The sequence below is a fragment of the Mugil cephalus genome, chromosome 4 (genome assembly GCF_022458985.1).
Source record: "Mugil cephalus isolate CIBA_MC_2020 chromosome 4, CIBA_Mcephalus_1.1, whole genome shotgun sequence".
NCBI classification, from domain to species: domain Eukaryota; kingdom Metazoa; phylum Chordata; class Actinopteri; order Mugiliformes; family Mugilidae; genus Mugil; species Mugil cephalus.
In genome coordinates, this window is record NC_061773.1 from 28,505,822 (window position 1) to 28,525,320 (window position 19,499).

The window sequence follows — 19,499 nt, forward strand, 5'->3', positions numbered from 1 at the left end:
TGTCCACACAGAGTCCAGCACATGTAGGGTTGTACACTGAGTAGAGTCTCATGGCCGCCTAGTGGCGACAAGAAGTTACTACACATAAAAATGTGTAAATGTCTAAAAATGACAATAATATGAAATATTTTTGAAGGAAAATGAGGAACGCTTCACGAATTTGCGTGTCATCCTTGCGCAGGGGCCATGCTAATCTTCTCTGTATCGTTCCAATTTTAGTATATGTGCTACCGAAGTAACACGACTGTGACCTGGGTGCGTACAGTATTTATATGACTGTGTCCCAGCGTGGCCCCAACACATGGTTGGCTCTTACACAGAGGCAGTCTGGGGTTCAAATGTGTTCATTCAGCCAGAAGGGCATGGTTAAAAGGTGTGGGATCTGGACTGTGAGCTCCAGAGCAGCTGTGATCCACTGTAAAAAGGTCTGATGAGGGTCTAAACTAGTCTGTGTACTGTATGTTCTGCTCAGGAGCTCCCAGGGGCACATGGGAAGTTCTGTGTGACGAGTCTTTACATCAGGACGAGAGGAAACAATAGAGTAACTCAACCCCCTCCTCCCACATTTCTCATAGAGCCTCCTGTACAGTCAGAGGGGGAGGTTAGAAGACAGGGAGGGGGGAGACACAGGTGAGGTCCCTCCAACCTGGTCAGGAGGGACAGGCTCTTGTTGGATTTGGGGAGTTTAAATTTGAGACCCTGCAGAGCTTCTACGAGTCTGAGGACTGATCAAAGATCTGCTACGTAACCGATGTTATAAATGTATTGATTATTTAAAAAACATCTGTGATATAATATGATGACACCTCTGATGAAGCCTACGTTTCCATGTGAACTGTAATTCAGCATGTGTGAAACACAGAACTTTAATGTCTGTGTTTTCTATTGATTTGATGTCTCCTTTGTTGTGTTTAATTACAGTCTCCTTCAGACCAGATCTTCCCTCCAAGACTTCTGAGGAGCCCTGGGATGAAGAGCTGGTTTCTGTCTGCGTGTTTAGGTCTGTGTCTGAATTTCTTCGACCTATTGTAATTTAAAAACAATGCAGTCTGAGCACAGAAAACATCCAGCACAACTGCTCTCTGTCCACGTAGCTACTAGGACGTCATTTGATGGTGTCGTGTAGGAAAATGTTGTTGTTATCATTATTATTGTTATCATGAACCTTTGTAAATAAAACTACTTTGTTTGCAGCTTTGTCGTTTATGCACTTTATTTGTAAACAAATCCAGAAACCTCTGCTCTGACAACACAAAAATACAGATTATATTTTTGGATCATTGTTATTATGTACTGCTACTAACAATGTTATCATCTTATTCATGGAATTAACCACCCCCTAAGGAAAACTGTGTTAGACGCATGTGCATAACCTGTTTTACCCTCATGATTAGGACTTTTCTCAATGTTCAATAATATTGTGCTTGATATCATTTTAAAGGGGACCTTCTAAGCTTCCATTTAAACCCAGTTGTGAACCTGTCTGCTAAATATGGAGGTCACTGCAGCTCATCAAACCATCAAAAGCATACATTATTTCACATTTTACGCCTAAACTATGTTCTTTCTTTTAATCCTGTAGGACATAGGAGCATCAGAAACACAAAACACAAGTACCACAACATTCACCTGACTATAAGGTTTCAGAAAATATATAACATGCCCATATAATTTCATTGTGAGAATTCAAGATGGCGTCGGAGTCCATCTTTACCCATTTTCAGCTTTTGATCTTGACAACTTAGATGGTCATGTAATACCTCTTTTTGTATATTTACAAGGGTGGGAAGTTCATTTCCAGGGTTATTTTTGAGATACAAGGTCTGTAACCTGCACATGTTTGTGCATGTCAGACCATTTGACAGGCATGTGCAGCTTGACATTGTGCATGAATGAACACACTTGCATGCCAATAGTTCCAAGACCACATCTGGTGCAGGTGGGGAGTGCATCCAATCTATGACCAGATGCCATCATCATCAGTCCATCCATGTCCAGTAGGACTCGGCACCACTGGGTCAGCCTGCAGACAGCACTTCCAGATTGCTGCTTGGTAGTTTGCTCGTTGAGCATGCATATAGAGGCAGACTCTACAGGGTGGCAACTGGTGGGACTCAACTTTTCCCCTTTTGCTGGTGAAGAGTTGATAGCGCAGTTGGTTGACCTCACCAGTGTTGCTTGTAGCAGCACACATGCGGCAGGTGACCCATTCGATTTTTTTCAAACAGATCGTCACTAATGTCCCATGATTGCCCCAGTCGACTAAAAGTCTCTTCTCCTTTGTTGCCATCTTCAGGACATTCAGCTTCTCTCGACCAGCAAATGCGCTGACACTATCACAGCCTGTGAAGGCATGAAAGCCAATTAGACCGTCACAGACAGAGTGTCTGAGTGAGCTTGTCAGTTTGCTGATGTCAACAAACTGCATGCGTTTCTGGTATATGGGACAAGAGATGTCCTTCTAGAAGCAAAGACAAAGCATCATGACATCAGTGTCCTCGGCTGTGATGATAACTGCTTTTGAGTCTGTGTTTGCTGCATCCAGTGCATGAAGTAGTAGGCGAGTGTCAGCCTCTTCTTGTGTTGAGTACAGCTCTGATACTTCCTCACACTCATCCTCTCTCATCCTGTAGCAGGTTTCCTCACAGGTCATGTCCAACACCTTGACATGCAGCATTTCTCTATATCGTGGGCGTTTCCACTCTTCTACCAGAAACTTGATGAGACTGGCCTTGTTTGAGGGACTGCAAAGCAATGTTCTCCACTGCTGTATGTGATGTGCACTTGTGAGGTTCTTGTACTGGAGAGTGATATCTCTACCCCGGTTTAGTCGTTCAGCGTTTTTGATCCAAGTCTGGTGGTAGACATCAAAAACCACATCAGTCCTTTCACTCTCTGCTCCCTCATGAAGAACACAGGTGAAGGCTGACTCTGCAATCTGTGCAAAGGTCTTGTTGTTGCCATTCAGTTTTTGGACCAGGCTCATCCCATCAATGATGGTTGTAGATGGTGTTGAGATCTGTTCAGCAGGAGAAACATTCTTTTCCAGCTCTCTGGCAAGTGCAGCCTTGTTTGTTTTTCGCAGGGATCCATCAGCATTTGCCAGTGCCCATGGCAGTGGACCCAGTGGGAGGGCAAGGACGTCCTTCATGTTCACTTTCCTGTGTTCAGCCACCAGGATCATGTGGCTGAAAAGGTTTCTATCTGCCTCAAGAACCACATCTTTTCCTTTCGTCCCATGATATGTCTTTTTGCTGACCTTGGAGACATCTAAAAGGAACGATATCGATGTCGATATCAGGATATCAGGTTTGGTATTACCTGGTATCGCTCCTGCTTCTCTGTATTTTTGTGTAGGGTCAGAGGACAGTGGTTCGAGACCCGTCGGCGTAGAGATGGAGTCGAGCTTCAGAGTATAAATCTGGATATAATTTACGTATGTTTTGCCATGTATGGCGAATTGTTATGAATAACTTGTAGATGAATACTGACTTCCGACCGTTTCCATCGTTGTTTTAACTGGGCGTCGAACCGGTGAACCTCACATCACCAACGGTTTCAACACGGTTGATAGTTCCGCATTAACGGCAGACGGATGCCCCGCCCCCTCCAATCAAGGCGCAGAAGCAGTAGTTTCCAAACCCGGAAGACGGTCAGCCAATCAGAGGGCCGCTGTGGTTCCAATATCGAGAATCAGACTTTGTGGTGACTTCTGTCATCCAATCAGAGGCCGGATTTGTTCCAATATTCCTCCAGGACCCTCCCCTGTCACTGGAACCTGCTGAACGGTGCGGACGGTGAGAACAGTAGTCGTTATTATTTAATGAAATTAAGTTTAAAAATAAGTTTATCTGTTTGAAAACTTACATTACTTGCTGATACTAGATCTAATACATAAAGTTACTACGTACCGATGTTTTTATGACTCCGTGCTCCGAAATGTCTGTTTGACGATGCTAAACTAGCGTTGTAGCATCAGAGTTTTAGTTTTTAAAGTGTCAATTTCCCATTTTAAACCACAGAAATTAATGCATATTAACGCTTTATCTTCGTGTTGTGCTAACCAGCCAAAGTTTCTACCATAAAACCCCGTTAAACATTAAAGTGTTTAGTTTGTCGCTATTTTGTCTGAGCCAGGTGACGTTAATGAGCTAAACTATAGTCTTGTAATGTCAGTGTAATGAAACGCTTGGACCATCAGACTGTTTGTTGGTACCATGTCATTCCAGTAATGTACGTGTTGTTTAATCAGTCTCATGTTTTGTGACACACACACAAACCAGCATTACTAAGTAAAATGAAAACTGTAGAAGAGGGCGTGAAACTGCTTCATCTGTCCACACAGAGTCCAGCACATGTAGGGTTGTACACTGAGTAGAGTCTCATGGCCGCCTAGTGGCGACAAGAAGTTACTACACATACAAATGTGTAAATGTCTAAAAATGACAATAATATGAAATATTTTTGAAGGAAAATGAGGAACGCTTCACGAATTTGCGTGTCATCCTTGCGCAGGGGCCATGCTAATCTTCTCTGTATCGATCCAATTTTAGTATATGTGCTACCGAAGTAACACGACTGTGACCTGGGTGCTTACAGTATTTATATGACTGTGTCCCAGCGTGGCCCCAACACATGGTTGGCTCTTACACAGAGACAGTCTGGGGTTCAAATGTGTTCATTGAGCCAGAAGGGCATGGTTAAAAGGTCTGGGATCTGGACTGTGAGCTCCAGAGCAGCTGTGATCCACTGTAAAAAGGTCTGATGAGGGTCTAAACTAGTCTGTGTACTGTATGTTCTGCTCAGGAGCTCCCAGGGGCACATGGGAAGTTCTGTGTGACGAGTCTTTACATCAGGACGAGAGGAAACAACCTGTTCAGGTTGTGTAACCGATGTTATAAATGTATTGACGTTATAATCATAACATAAAGTGACTTAATGTTTTGGTTTGGTTTGATCCTCATTCATTTCTCTTTGTTACAGGTCAGTGTTGGTTCCACCACCTCCACCAGAGGTGCTGTCACACTCACATCCTCAACTACCTCCATTTCTGCTGCTGCTTTGTCCAGTGTGGGCTAAAGAAGATCAAGAAGACAGACACAGAGACGTAAAGAGGACTGGTAGGAGCCTGGACTACTTTCCTGCTGCAAAAGAACAGGACCCACATGAACGGACGGCCTCAATCACCTGAAACAGAGCTGTGCTCCTCCAACTCCTCCACTGGTTGTTAAACAGGCTGCTCCTCAAGTACAGTTTCTGTGACTGAGGTTGTTGTGAAGTGTGAACACTCAGTAAACTCTATACATGCTCACAGCTCTGACTCTACCTCCCCTGCAGCAAGACGCAGCCACTAAGGCTGTTTGTGAAGGCTTCATCAGATTGTTGTTTCATATATATATATTTTTTTAAATATGCACAATGCCAAGTGCAGCAACAACGACAAAAAAACATGACTACATCACACAAATAAAGTAGAGAACTAAATAAAGGTGGTTGAAGTTGCTTTTTCCATTGACAGTAGGTCTAGAAAGTCTTTCAGCCAGTTATGTTTACTAAAGCGTCCGGTTTGCGTATCTTCCAATTCATAAGTATGATCCTCTTCACAGAGAGAAAAGCTAGAGCAGTGATTTGTTGAGTGATTCTTGAATTTAAATCTGCGACTCTACTTCCCAATAAGCATAAAGTGGGACATTGAGGAACATTAACATTCAATACACCTTTTAAAAGATCAATTACTTCAGACCAGAGTCGTTCTACTGCCGGGCAGAACCATAGTAGATGCATCAAAGTACCAGGTTCACCACAGCCACAGTTCAGAGACGTTTGCGTCCATTTTTTTTTTTTAACTTATGTGGTGTAATATAAGCTCTCTGTACAAGTTTAATTTGAATAATTTCATATCTCACACAGCTTGACATAGATGTTAAATTCTTTCGTATTGTATCCCACTGATCTACCGTGAGAGATGAACCAATGTCCCGCTCCCACTGTGACTTAGTTGAAATATTGCTGTCAGGCTGTGATAAACTTAGTAACCTGTACATAACTGAAACTGCTCCTCGTCCAGTAGCAGCCAATCTTAGTTTACTGTCAAGGGCAGTATTAGCTCCAGCTATGATTCCCTTGGACATATATATATTTTTTTTAAATAGATTTTAGTTGAAAGTATTGTAAATATGCAGAATCATTCAGGCCAAAATGCATTTTAATTTCACCAAATGGTATATGTCACCATCTCTACAATGTGCCCAAATTGAGTAATATTGTGTTGTTGCCAGGTATTCTCGGTCCGTGTTCTGCCACCTGCTGTCAACAATGGGTTATTCCAAATTGGGCAAGATGGCAAAGATAATCCATCTGATGACGTTACTTTGCATACTGCCTTTACAATATCACATGAAAAACCAATGAATAATTTATTTATTTTGGCATTGTATTTGGGATGGTACCTTAAAGCTGAAATGGAAGTTTGCGCAGTTTGCACCAATGATGTTTGCCTATTATATTAGAGGCACATTTTAAATGCACTTTGGGGTCTGAAATTGCGAGAGGTTTTGAGAGACATCTAAAAGTAACGATATCGATGTCGATATCAGGTTTGGTATTACCTGGTATCGCTCCTGCTTCTTCTTCTCTGTATTTTTGCGTAGGGTCAGAGGTCAGTGGTTCGAGACCCGTCGGCGTAGAGATGGAGTCGAGCTTCAAAGTGACAGAGTATAAATATGGATATAATTTACGTATGTTTTGCCATGTATGGCGAATTGTTATGAATAACTTGTAGATGAATTCTGACTTCTGACCGTTTCCATCGTTGTTTTAACCGGGCGTCGAACCGGTGAACCTCACATCACCAACAGTTTCAACACGGTTGACAGTTCCGCATTAACGGCAGACGGATGCCCCGCCCCCTCCAATCAAGGCGCAGAAGCAGTTCCAATAGTTTCCAAACCCGGAAGACGGTCAGCCAATCAGAGGGCCGCTGTGTTTCCAATATCGAGAATCAGACTTTGTGGTGACTTCTGTCATCCAATCAGAGGCCGGATTTGTTCCAATATTCCTCCAGGACCCTCCCCTGTCACTGGAACCTGCTGAACGGTGCGGACGGTGAGAACAGTAGTCGTTATTATTTAGTGAAATTAAGTTTAAAGCTAAGTTTATCTGTTTGAAAACTTACATTACTTGCTGATACTAGATCTAATACATAAAGTTACTACATACTGATGTTTTTATGACTCCGTGCTCCGAAATGTCTGTTTGACGATGCTAAACTATCGTTGTAGCATCAGAGTTTTAGTTTTTAAAGTGTCAATTTCCCATTTTAAACTAAGAAATTAATGCATATTAACGCTTTATCGCCGTGTTGTGCTAACCAGCCAAAGTATCTACCATAAAACCCCGTTAAACTTTAAAGTGTTTATTTTTTCGCTATTTTGTCTGAGCCAGGTGACGTTAATGAGCTAAACTATAGTCTTGTAATGTCAGTGTAATGAAACGCTTGGACCATCAGACTGTTTGTTGGTACCATGTCATTCCAGTAATGTACGTGCTGTTTAATCAGTCTCATGTTTTGTGACACACACACACAAACCAGCATTACTAAGTAAAATCAAAACTGTAGAAGAGGGCGTGAAACTGCTTCATCTGTCCACACAGAGTCCAGCACATGTAGGGTTGTACACTGAGTAGAGTCTCATGGCCGCCTAGTGGCGACAAGAAGTTACTACACATAAAAATGTGTAAATGTCTAAAAACGTCCGAAATGACAATAATATGAAATATTTTTGAAGGAAAATGAGGAACGCTTCACGAATTTGCGTGTCATCCTTGCGCAGGGGCCATGCTAATCTTCTCTGTATCGTTCCAATTTTAGTATATGTGCTACCGAAGTAACACGACTGTGACACTGGGTGCGTACAGTATTTATATGACTGTGTCCCAGCGTGGCCCCAACACATGGTTGGCTCTTACACAGAGGCAGTCTGGGGTTCAAATGTGTTTATTCAGCCAGAAGGGCATGGTTAAAAGGTCTGGGATCTGGACTGTGAGCTCCAGAGCAGCTGTGATCCACTGTAAAAAGGTCTGATGAGGTCTAAACTAGTCTGTGTACTGTATGTTCTGCTCAGGAGCTCCCAGGGGCACATGGGAAGTTCTGTGTGACGAGTCTTTACATCAGGACGAGAGGAAACAATAGAGTAACTCAACCCCCCCCCTCCTCCCACATTTCTCATAGAGCCTCCTGTACAGTCAGAGGGGGAGGTTAGAAGACAGGGAGGGGGGAGGCACAGGTGAGGTCCCTCCAACCTGGTCAGGAGGGACAGGCTCTTGTTGGATTTGGGGACTTTAAATTTGAGACCCTGCAGAGCTTCTACGAGTCTGAGGACTGATCAAATACCTGCTACGTGACCGATTTTATAAATGTATTGATTATTTAAAATAAATCTGTGATATAATATGATGACACCTCTGATGAAGCTTACGTTTCCATGTGAACTGTAGTTCAGCATGTGTGAAACACAGAACTTTAATTTCTGTGTCTTCTATTGATTTGATGTCTCCTTTGTTGTGTTTAATTACAGTCTCCTTCAGACCAGATCTTCCCTCCAAGACTTCTGAGGAACCCTGGGATGAAGAGCTGGTTTCTGTCTGCGTGTTTAGGTCTGTGTCTGAATTTCTTCTTCCTATTGTCATTTAAAAACAATGCAGTCTGAGCACAGGAAACATGGAGATGTTTATCAGGTGTTTTAATTAAAGGCCAGCTCTTGAGTACAGATCAAACACATTTGTCATTTCTCATTCACTTCCATTCAGTCAATGCTTGGTTTGGCGGCATCTATTGGACGATAGAGGAACTGCAGGTTGAGCTGCGATGTCTCCTGAGATTATGGTGACCGGACGTGGTGTCCAAGCTCTAAATGTTCCAAGATTTCATCTTATCTAATAGCAGATTTACTCCAACATAGGAAGGAGGCTAGGAAGAGCTGCTATTAGCTGGGACGCTAAGAAGAGCCAGCGTCAGCTTGGAGCCCAGAAAGAGCTACCATTAGCTGCAGGCAAGAAAGAGCTACCATTAGCTGCAGGCAAGAAAGAGCTACCATTAGCTGGGAAGCTAGGGAGAGCTACTATTAGTTGGGAGGCTAAGAAGAGCTACTATTAGCTGCAGGCAAGAAAGAGCTACTATTAACTGAGAGGTTAAGAAACTAAGAAGAGTTACTACTAGCTGGGAGGCTAGGAAGAGCTTCTCTTAATTTGGAGACTAGAAAGAGTTACCATTAGCTGGGAGGCTAAGATATTAAGACGAGCTACTATTAACTGGGAAGCTAAATAGAGCCACCGATAAAAGAACAACATGTTACACTGGCGGAGCGGAATTCAGGAATACAAAGTTTTGATTATGGCTTCATGGAGAGAAGCAAAAGACCAGTGAGTCTGAGTTTAGGTGGAGAGAGTAATGATCTGGGACTGAATGCAGCTCAGTCTCGGTGCTTATTGAGAAATGTTCTGCTCTGGAGATTTGGTAAGTGGTACTGACCAACACTGCACCTTGTTGCACCTTATTGCACATATTACTGCACCTTATTACAATTATTGCACAACTTACTGCAATTTTCTGGGGGGGGAGGGGGGGCATCGGGGGGGCGTCCAAAATTAACAAAAATGAAGACTGCCACTGATCGCCCACTTCAATATTTACATTGTACAGGTACACAGTGTTTTCATCTTGCTTTTCTTGACCACATCTGCTGGGTGGGTAAGTTAGTGCTTCTAGCTCTGTACAGTGAACATAGCAGTGTTCTGTGTATTCATCAGATTAAAGCACAACTTCAATTCTTACAAAGTAACAACAATATCCTATAATAATAAAATAACAGGCGCATGCACAGAAATAAAGTGTTAATGATTATTTGTTCATAAATGATGTGAAGAAGGTAAAAAGGTGCAGGAAAATACTCTGGTACTGGTGAAAATGTAGAAAAACTAGACCAGACCACCACAGGGTGGCCAATCGGGGTGTCCCCCCCCCCCCACCATCCCGCCACCATGGCAGCCCTGCCACTGATTACACTTTACTGCACCTTACTGCATATTATTCAACCTTATTGCACCTTAATGGACATAACGGCCCTTGACTGTTTCTTACTGCACTTTATTGCACATTATTGCACCATACTACAATTTATTGCACATTACTGTACATAAATATACCTTATTGCACACAGTGCTGTACCTAATTGTGCCTCACTGCAACTTATTACACTGTATACATCTTACTGCACCATAATGCACATATTACTCCATATTACTGCACCTTCTTTGCACCGTACATTGCACTGCTGCATATCAGCTGATTTATTTAATTACTATATCTTATTCAGAATGTTTATTTTTATCTGTTTTATTATTTTTTTTTTCCTTTGCATTTGTTGTTCACTTAGATTTTATAATCTCTATATTCTGAACATGAAGGGAAATTGACAATGAAGACAAATACAAAAACACAGACATTTCATATAATGCATAAATTGTTTTTAATAATTAGAATAGCACCATAACTGTGGCCTTTTATTAAGACAGTAGAATCCGCCATCTTGAATCTTAAATCTTGACCTCACTGCTGTGGTCACACGCCTCTGTGTTGCCATAGTGATGATGTCACGGAGTCTCTGTGTTGCCGTGGTGATTACATCACTCTGTTGATGTTGTGATAATGTCATATGATGCGATGGAACCTCCTAAGCCACGCCCACAATTAGCAGAGATCAAAGGCGCGATGCCTTTGAGATCAAAGGAACCGTGCCTTTGATCTCTGTGTCACCTGACAGAGACCTTAAATAGCAACAGATTCTTCAGAGATTCATCCGATATTCATCAGAGATTCATCCGATATTCATCAGAGATTCATCAGAGATTCATAAGAGATTCATCAGAGATTCATAAGAGATTCACTTGATCTTCGCCAAATAACGACGACAGTCAAGTAAATAGAAAGAGTTAGATAGTTAAATCGCTCGATTTTCGCTAAAAAAGCAACGCCATTCAGGTAGTTTGACAGACTTTAAAACCCGTCACCCTACATCCAGGATAATGTATCGTAACACGACACCAACAACAGTTCCAATGAACAGTGGAAGCTATTCCCAGACAGAGGAAATCTCACAGATCACAATGGACACAGTTTATCCACTGATCCAATCCTTTTTCAGGAGCATCACACCAGACCAGTGGGCATGTTTGAGTTTAGGTAAACCAGACGATGTTACCAGTTCTATGCTGGCACAGCTGCTGTCAGACTTGATAGAGCTAATTTCTAAATCATTGCTGGAGAAAATCAAACACAGGCATCTTATTTCTGAGGAAGTTGTCTTGACCAGCGTGGGCGACACACTTCCTCAAACCTTTGCTCAAGTCCTGGACATTAAAGAAGAGGTCCGCTCTGAGAGCTTAGAGGGGTTGACCAGCTTAATTGCTCAAGACGTAACTGAGAGTGTCAACTCCATCCTCTCTGCTGGTGAGGACACTGAAGAGCAGGAAGTACAACGACACGTCACTCCCAAAAGAAGAATTAGACGTATGGTTCGTTACATCAGCAAGATGCTGAAAGAATTTATTGGGATGATGACACACAAATCTCAAACAAATAAGAAGAAAAGTGTGGCCACCCCCCCGGAAGACGAAGACACTGACAAAAAGACAGAAGATCTGGAGTCCACAAAAACTAAAAGTGGCATTCAATCATTTGACGCATACACCCAGGAGACAGCCTCCATAGGAGACAAGGAGAGCTGTAAGACTAAAACACCAGAAACTGAAACAGACAGAGAGGAGATCCAAGGAGAAGCAGTCCCAGACTTATCTGGAGATGAAGAGGTCCAGACTCCTAAATCCAGGACGTGCAAACTGTCCCTGAAGAGAATGGGGGGCATAATTCAAGGGTTCTTTGTGAAACCTTTATTCAGAAAGCCTCGTGCTGGAGTCACAGTGGCATCAACACAGTCACCAGACGTCCCACAGCTGAACTCTGTGAAGGTCATTGTGCCTGAGCAGCAGCTTCCAGATGTGCTGCTGTGGTGCTGGTTGTACCTGAGCAGCAGTTTCAGGAAGGCTCCGCTGTGAGGGTGGTTGTACCTGAACATCACATACCAGACGACAGAACACCTCCAGAATGTGGACACCAGGAACCCTCCTCCCTGGAGATCATAGTAGTGGAAGATGAAAACGCTGAGTCTGAAGAAGAGACCAAGAGCTTCGCAGTGAGCCAGGCTTCAATTGTTTGTCCAGAGCCCAAGAAGAAACTGTCTCTGAATTCAAGACTAAGGGCTTTTGTGTTAATAGGATTTTCAAGGTGCGACCTGCTGTAGTTAGATCACCCTCTATGAGGTCATCAAAAGTTGCCTCTACAGATAGAGTTGGGTCCTCAGCAGCAGGTCACTACTGTGGTGGTCACTGTTCCGATGAGCAATTTTCAGAGGCCACGGCTGTGGTGCTCCTAGATCCTGAAGTCAAACCAGCCCAAGACTTTGAGCAGCTGGAAACCTCCTCTCTGGACAGAGTAGTGAGGACAGCACTGCCAGTCTGAGGCTGAACAAGTTCAGGGTCTGAAAGAAACAGGTCCAAAGTCCAAGAAGAAATTGTCCCGGAAAGGAACCATTTGTAGAGGCTTGTGTGTGAAACCACCTGCCCAGCTCTCACCAGAGGCCACCACCGTGGAGATCCCTGCACCTCAACGCCAGTCACCGAAAGACAAACCAGCCCAAGACTTTGAGCAGCTGGAGACCTCCTCTCTGGACAGAGTAGTTGAGGACAGCATTGCTCACAACATCCCACTGATCACTGTGGACACGCTTCGTCCACTGATCGAATCGTTTTTCTGCAGCCTCACAACCGACCAGTGGGAATGTTTGATATTAGGTAAACCAGATGAGGTTACCAGTTCTATGCTGGCACAGCTGCTCACAGACTTGACCATGCTCATTTCCAAATTCATCCTGGAGAAAATCAAACAGAGGCATCTTATCTCTGAAGAGGTTGTCTTGACCAGCGTGGGTGACACACTTATCCAAACCTTTGCTCAAGTCCTGGACATTAAAGAAGAGGTCCGCTCTGAGAGCTCAGAGGTGTTGACCAGCTTAATTGCCCAAGACGTGGTTGAGAGCGTCAACTCCCTCCTCTCTGCTGGCAAGGACACTGAAGAGCAGGAAGTACAACGACACGTCACTCCCAAAAGAAGAATTAGACGTATGGTTCGTTACATCAGCAAGATGCTGAAAGAATTATTGGGATGATGACACACAAATCTCAAACAAATAAGAAGAAAAGTGTGGCCACCCCCCTGGAAGACGAAGACACTGACAAAAAGACAGAAGATCTGGAGTCCACAAAAACTAAAAGTGGCATTCAATCATTTGACGCATACACCCATGAGACAGCCTCCATAGGAGACAAGGAGAGCTGTAAGACTAAAACACCAGAAACTGACATAGACAGAGAGGAGGTCCAAGGAGAAGCAGTCCCAGACTTATCTGGAGATGAAGAGGTCCAGACTCCTAAATCCAGGACATGCAAACTGTCCCTGAAGAGAATGGGGGGCATAATTCAAGGGTTCTTTGTGAAACCTTTATTCAGAAAGCCTCGTGCTGGAGTCACAGTGGCATCAACACAGTCACCAGACGTCCCAGAGCTGAACTCTGTGAAGGTCATTGTGCCTGAGCAGCAGCTTCCAGATGTTGCTGCTGTGGTGCTGGTTGTACCTGAGCAGCAGTTTCAGGAAGGCTCCGCTGTGAGGGTGGTTGTACCTGAACATCACATACCAGACGACAGAACACCTCCAGAATGTGGACACCAGGAACCCTCCTCCCTGGAGATCATAGTAGTGGAAGATGAAAACGCTGAGTCTGAAGAAGAGACCAAGAGCTTCGCAGTGAGCCAGGCTTCAATTGTTTGTCCAGAGCCCAAGAAGAAACTGTCTCTGAAATTCAAGACTAAGGGCTTTTGCATTAATAGGATTTTCAAGGTGCGACCTGCTGTAGTTAGATCCCCCTCTATGAAGTCATCAAAAGTTTGCCTCTACAGATAGAGTTGGGTCTCAGCAGCAGGTCACTACTGTGGTGGTCACTGTTCCCGATGAGCAATTTTCAGAGGCCCACGGCTGTGGTGCTCCTAGATCCTGAAGTCAAACCAGCCCAAGACTTTGAGCAGCTGGAAACCTCCTCTCTGGACAGAGAGGTTGAGGACAGCACTGCTCAGTCTGAGGCTGAAGAAGTTCAGGGTCTGAAAGAAACAGGTCCAAAGTCCAAGAAGAAATTGTCTCGGAAAGGAACCATTTGTAGAGGCTTGTGTGTGAAACCACCTGCCCAGCTCTCACCAGAGGCCACCACCGTGGAGATCCCTGCACCTCAACGCCAGTCACCGAAAGACAAACCAGCCCAAGACTTTGAGCAGCTGGAGACCTCCTCTCTGGACAGAGTAGTTGAGGACAGCATTGCTCACAATGTCCCACTGATCACTGTGGACACGCTTCGTCCACTGATTGAATCGTTTTTCTGCAGCCTCAAAACCGACCAGTGGGAATGTTTGATATTAGGTAAACCAGATGAGGTTACCAGTTCTATGCTGGCACAGCTGCTCACAGACTTGATCATGCTCATTTCCAAATTCATCCTGGAGAAAATCAAACAGAGGCATCTTATCTCTGAAGAGGTTGTCTTGACCAGCGTGGCGACACACTTATCCAAACCTTTGCTCAAGTCCTGGACATTAAAGAAGAGGTCCGCTCTGAGAGCTCAGAGGTGTTGACCAGCTTAATTGCCCAAAACGTGGTTGAGAGCGTCAACTCCATCCTCTGTGCTGGCGAGGACACTGAAGAGCAGGAAGTACAACGACACGTCACTCCCAGTAGAAGAATTAGACGTATGGTTCGTTACATCAGCAAGATGCTGAAAGAATTTATTGGGATGATGACACACAAATCTCAAACAAATAAGAAGAAAAAGAAGAAAAGTGTGGCCACCCCCCTGGAAGACGAAGACACTGACAAAAAGACAGAAGATCTGGAGTCCACAAAAATTAAAAGTGGCATTCAATCATTTGATGCATACACCCAGGAGACAGCCTCCATAGGAGACAAGGAGAGCTGTAAGACTAAAACACCAGAAACTGACACAGACAGAGAGGAGATCCAAGGAGAAGCAGTCCCAGACTTATCTGGAGATGAAGAGGTCCAGACTCCTAAATCCAGGACATGCAAACTGTCCCTGAAGAGAATGGGGGGCATAATTCAAGGGTTCTTTGTGAAACCTTTATTCAGAAAGCCTCGTGCTGGAGTCACAGTGGCATCAACACAGTCACCAGACGTCCCACAGCTGAACTCTGTGAAGGTCATTGTGCCTGAGCAGCAGCTTCCAGATGTTGCTGCTGTGGTGCTGGTTGTACCTGAGCAGCAGTTTCAGGAAGGCTCCGCTGTGAGGGTGGTTGTACCTGAACATCACATACCAGACGACAGAACACCTCCAGAATGTGGACACCAGGAACCCTCCTCCCTGGAGATCATAGTAGTGGAAGATGAAAACGCTGAGTCTGAAGAAGAGACCAAGAGCTTCGCAGTGAGCCAGGCTTCAATTGTTTGTCCAGAGCCAAGAAGAAACTGTCTCTGAAATTCAAGACTAAGGGCTTTTGTGTTAATAGGATTTTCAAGGTGCGACCTGCTGTAGTTAGATCACCCTCTATGAGGTCATCAAAAGCCGCCTCTACAGATAGAGTTGGGTCTCAGCAGCAGGTCACTACTGTGGTGGTCACTGTTCCCGATGAGCAATTTTCAGAGGCCACGGCTGTGGTGCTCCTAGATCCTGAAGTCAAACCAGCCCAAGACTTTGAGCAGCTGGAAACCTCCTCTCTGGACAGAGTAGTTGAGGACAGCACTGCTCAGTCTGAGGCTGAAGAAGTTCAGAGTCTGAAAGCCACAGGTCTGAAGTCCAAAAAGAAATTGACTCGTAAAGGAACCAAATGTAGACGCTTGTGTGTGAAACCACTTGCCCAGCTCTCACCAGAGGCCACCACCGTGGAGATCCCTGCACCTCAACGCCAGTCACCGAAAGACAAACCAGCCCAAGACTTTGAGCAGCTGGAAACCTCCTCTCTGGACAGAGTAGTTGAGGACAGCATTGCTCTGGAGGAGACACATGTTCCACCCAAAAGTTCAAGAAAGAGATGGTCTCTGAAAAGAGTGGGTACCGCATTTAGAGGCTTGTTTGTGAAATCACGTGCTGGAGAGGCATCAACGCAGTCACCAGACGTTACCTCTGCTCGCCTCTCACCAGAGACCCCCACCATGGAAGTGACCAAACGTCACCAGTCACCGAAAGAGAAACCAGCCCAAGACTTAGAGCAGATGAAACCCTCCTCTCTGCGAATTTCAGCAGCTGAGGGTGGCTCAGTTCAGTCTGAGGGTGAAAACGTCCAGGATCTGAAGGAGACACCTACACCAGCTACAACTCCAAGAAAGAGATGGTCTCTGAAAAAACTGGGTAGCGCATTTAGAGGCTTGTTTGTTAACCCATGTGCTGGAGAGGCATCAACCACAGTAACATCTCCAGACGTTACCCCTGTCCGCCTCTCACCAGAGACCCCCATCATGGAAGTGACCAAACGTCACCAATCACCGAAAGAGACACCAGGCCCAGACTTAAAGCAGAAGGAGCCCTCCTCTCTGAGATCCCAGTAGTTGAGGACGACACTGTTCAGTCTGAGCCAAAATTTACCGAGTCCTCAACAGACGAGCAAGAAAGGTGCAAAACGTGTGTCAGCACTTTTGTTGAGTGCCTGGTTTTAAGGGCCTTTGCAAAAGCAAAAATGCCATACGATTTCGACCAGTTTGAGGCCATCCGTTACCGACTGTACACGAAAATCTGGGCTGAATTCCAGCATGAGAATATTAACGTCCCCACGAAAAGGTTCAAGAGGCTTGACAAGACCGTTTGGGAGGACCTGCACAAAAAGTGGAAAACTGCAGACGCTATTGTGTTTTTCATGGATCTAGAGCGACCAGTAATTGACAAAGTGATCGTGGCTTCTTTCAAAGAACATCTAATGAAGCCTAAACACAAAACCAGCTGGAAGTTCTTCTGATCTTCAGTTCCCAGATCAGACACACGAGGAGACCTTCTGTTCTAGTGGTTTCTGCAAAACACAGACCAGTGGAGCAGGGGTTCCCTAAAGACAAGTCATTATTATTATTAGGCTATTATTATTATTATTATTATTATTATTATTATTATTGTTATTATTACTATTATTATTATTATTATTATCATTATTACTATTATTACTGTTATTATTTATTATTATTGTTTTCTTCTATTCTTATTCTTATTATTATCATTATTGTTGTTTTTTATGCCTTTTAACTGTATTTCATTCTGTTTAATGGAATTTTATTCCATTTTATCCTATGTCATTAAAAAAACAAAGCATCAAAAAATAACATTGGAGTTCTACAGTGTCGCTTCATGTCAAACCAACAGTTCAACTAAATGTGTATTTAATTTTTTCAGGTAGAAAATGCTGTTATTTTTTTACTTTAGTTGTCTTTAGTTGTAAATAATGTCCTTTGTAGTTTGGTTTCTCCTCGAAATATTGGTCATCAGATGATATAACTTCTAGTTGTATGTCTACATTCTCTAAATAGCGTCAGTAGCTCCCAGGTTTAGTCCAGAATTCACTAGAGGGGTTGACTGGGCCGCGATCCGTCATGGGACAAAGACATGAGGAAAACCATGCTCAGCTTGTTGCCACTGCAGCTCAGTGTGTCATGGCCGCCTAGTGGCGACAAGAAGTTACTACACATAAAAATGTGTAAATATCTAAAAATGACAATAATATGAAATATTTTTAAGGAAAATGAGGAACGCTTCACAATTTTGCGTGTCATCCTGCGCACTCCTCCTCCTGGTGTCCTCGTCGATCGTCACAGTTTTCCTCTGAAGGACACGAAACAGATTTAATCTTTTCTCAATGATTGAAGCTGTAAAACATGTCAAAGAAAACAGATCTTTTAATAAAAGCAGGATGATCAATCACTGGTTTGTTTAATTCTTTAGGTTCAGACAGGACATGAAATATAGAATAAGTAGAGCTCCCCCTGGTGTCTGGCTACAGTATAAGTCATAAGCTCCACCCCCCTTTATGTTAGTGGGCGGGACCTGGGACGAAATAAAACACTAAAAACACACGTCAAATATTTTTTTTGGTTTCTGTCATTTAAGGTAGTTGATATAATGTTGATGAATGTCCAAGTGTCAAATTTTTGGAATTAGTTTTGTTTTAGTTCATTATTTGGCGCTACAGTAACAGGATGATGTAATGGCCGCCACCAGTTGCCATGGCAATGCTAAACAGCAGGTACCAGAAAGCAAACAGTTGGTCCAACCGGGCCTCGGACCGGCAAAGGGTCAGAGCGCCGACCTCGGCTGACCACAGCTCCTCACTGTCCCCCACAGAGTCACACACACAAACCAGCTTTACTAAGTAAAATGAAAACTGTAGAAGAGGGCGTGAAACTGCTTCATCTGTCCACACAGAGTCCAGCACATGTAGGGTTGTACACTGAGTAGAGTCTCATGGCCGCCTAGTGGCGACAAGAAGTTACTACACATACAAATGTGTAAATGTCTAAAAATGACAATAATATGAAATATTTTTGAAGGAAAATGAGGAACGCTTCACGAATTTGCGTGTCATCCTTGCGCAGGGGCCATGCTAATCTTCTCTGTATCGTTCCAATTTTAGTATATGTGCTACCGAAGTAACACGACAGTGACCTGGGTGCGTACAGTATTTATATGACTGTGTCCCAGCGTGGCCCCAACACATGGTTGGCTCTTACACAGAGGCAGTCTGGGGTTCAAATGTGTTCATTGAGCCAGAAGGGCATAGTTAAAAGGTCTGGGATCTGGACTGTGAGCTCCAGAGCAGCTGTGATCCACTGTAAAAAGGTCTGATGAGGGTCTAAACTAGTCTGTGTACTGTATGTTCTGCTCAGGAGCTCCCAGGGCACATGGGAAGTTCTGTGTGACGAGTCTTTACATCAGGACGAGAGGAAACAAACCTGTTCAGGTTGTGTAACCGATGTTATAAATATATTGACGTTGGAATCATAACATAAAGTGACTTAATGTTTTTGGTTTGGTTTGATCCTCATTCATTTCTCTTTGTTACAGGTCAGTGTTGGTTCCACCACCTCCACCAGAGCTGCTGTCACACTCACATCCTCAACTACCTCCATTTCTGCTGCTGCTTTGTCCAGTGTGGGCTAAAGAAGATCAAGGAGACAGACACAGAGACGTAAAGAGGACTGGTAGGACCTGAACTACTTTCCTGCTGCAAAAGAACAGGACCCACATGAACGGACGGCCTCAATCACCTGAAACAGAGCTGTGCTCCTCCAACTCCTCCACTGGTTGTTTAAACAGGCTGCTCCTCAAGTACAGTTTCTGTGACTGAGGTTGTTG

General features: G+C 44.0%; 1 long non-coding RNA gene and 4 other non-coding genes across 5 annotated transcripts; 1 reads left to right on the forward strand and 4 right to left on the reverse strand.

Moving 5' to 3' along the window:
- Positions 1 to 136: 136 nt before the first annotated feature.
- LOC125007521 lies at positions 137 to 242 on the reverse strand. The gene has a single exon (XR_007112735.1). It is a non-coding gene; the product is annotated as a U6 spliceosomal RNA (small nuclear RNA).
- A 3,407-nt stretch (positions 243 to 3,649) lies between these two features.
- Positions 3,650 to 5,902, forward strand: LOC125007115. Its single transcript, XR_007112655.1, has 3 exons — positions 3,650 to 3,797; positions 4,807 to 4,880; positions 4,984 to 5,902. It is a non-coding gene; the product is annotated as an uncharacterized LOC125007115 (long non-coding RNA).
- LOC125007484 lies at positions 4,471 to 4,576 on the reverse strand. Its single transcript, XR_007112705.1, has one exon. It is a non-coding gene; the product is annotated as a U6 spliceosomal RNA (small nuclear RNA).
- Positions 5,903 to 7,787: 1,885 nt separating the features above from the next.
- On the reverse strand, positions 7,788 to 7,893 carry LOC125007523. Its single transcript, XR_007112737.1, has one exon. It is a non-coding gene; the product is annotated as a U6 spliceosomal RNA (small nuclear RNA).
- Positions 7,894 to 18,694: 10,801 nt separating this feature from the next.
- On the reverse strand, positions 18,695 to 18,800 carry LOC125007524. The gene has a single exon (XR_007112738.1). It is a non-coding gene; the product is annotated as a U6 spliceosomal RNA (small nuclear RNA).
- Positions 18,801 to 19,499: the final 699 nt, after the last annotated feature.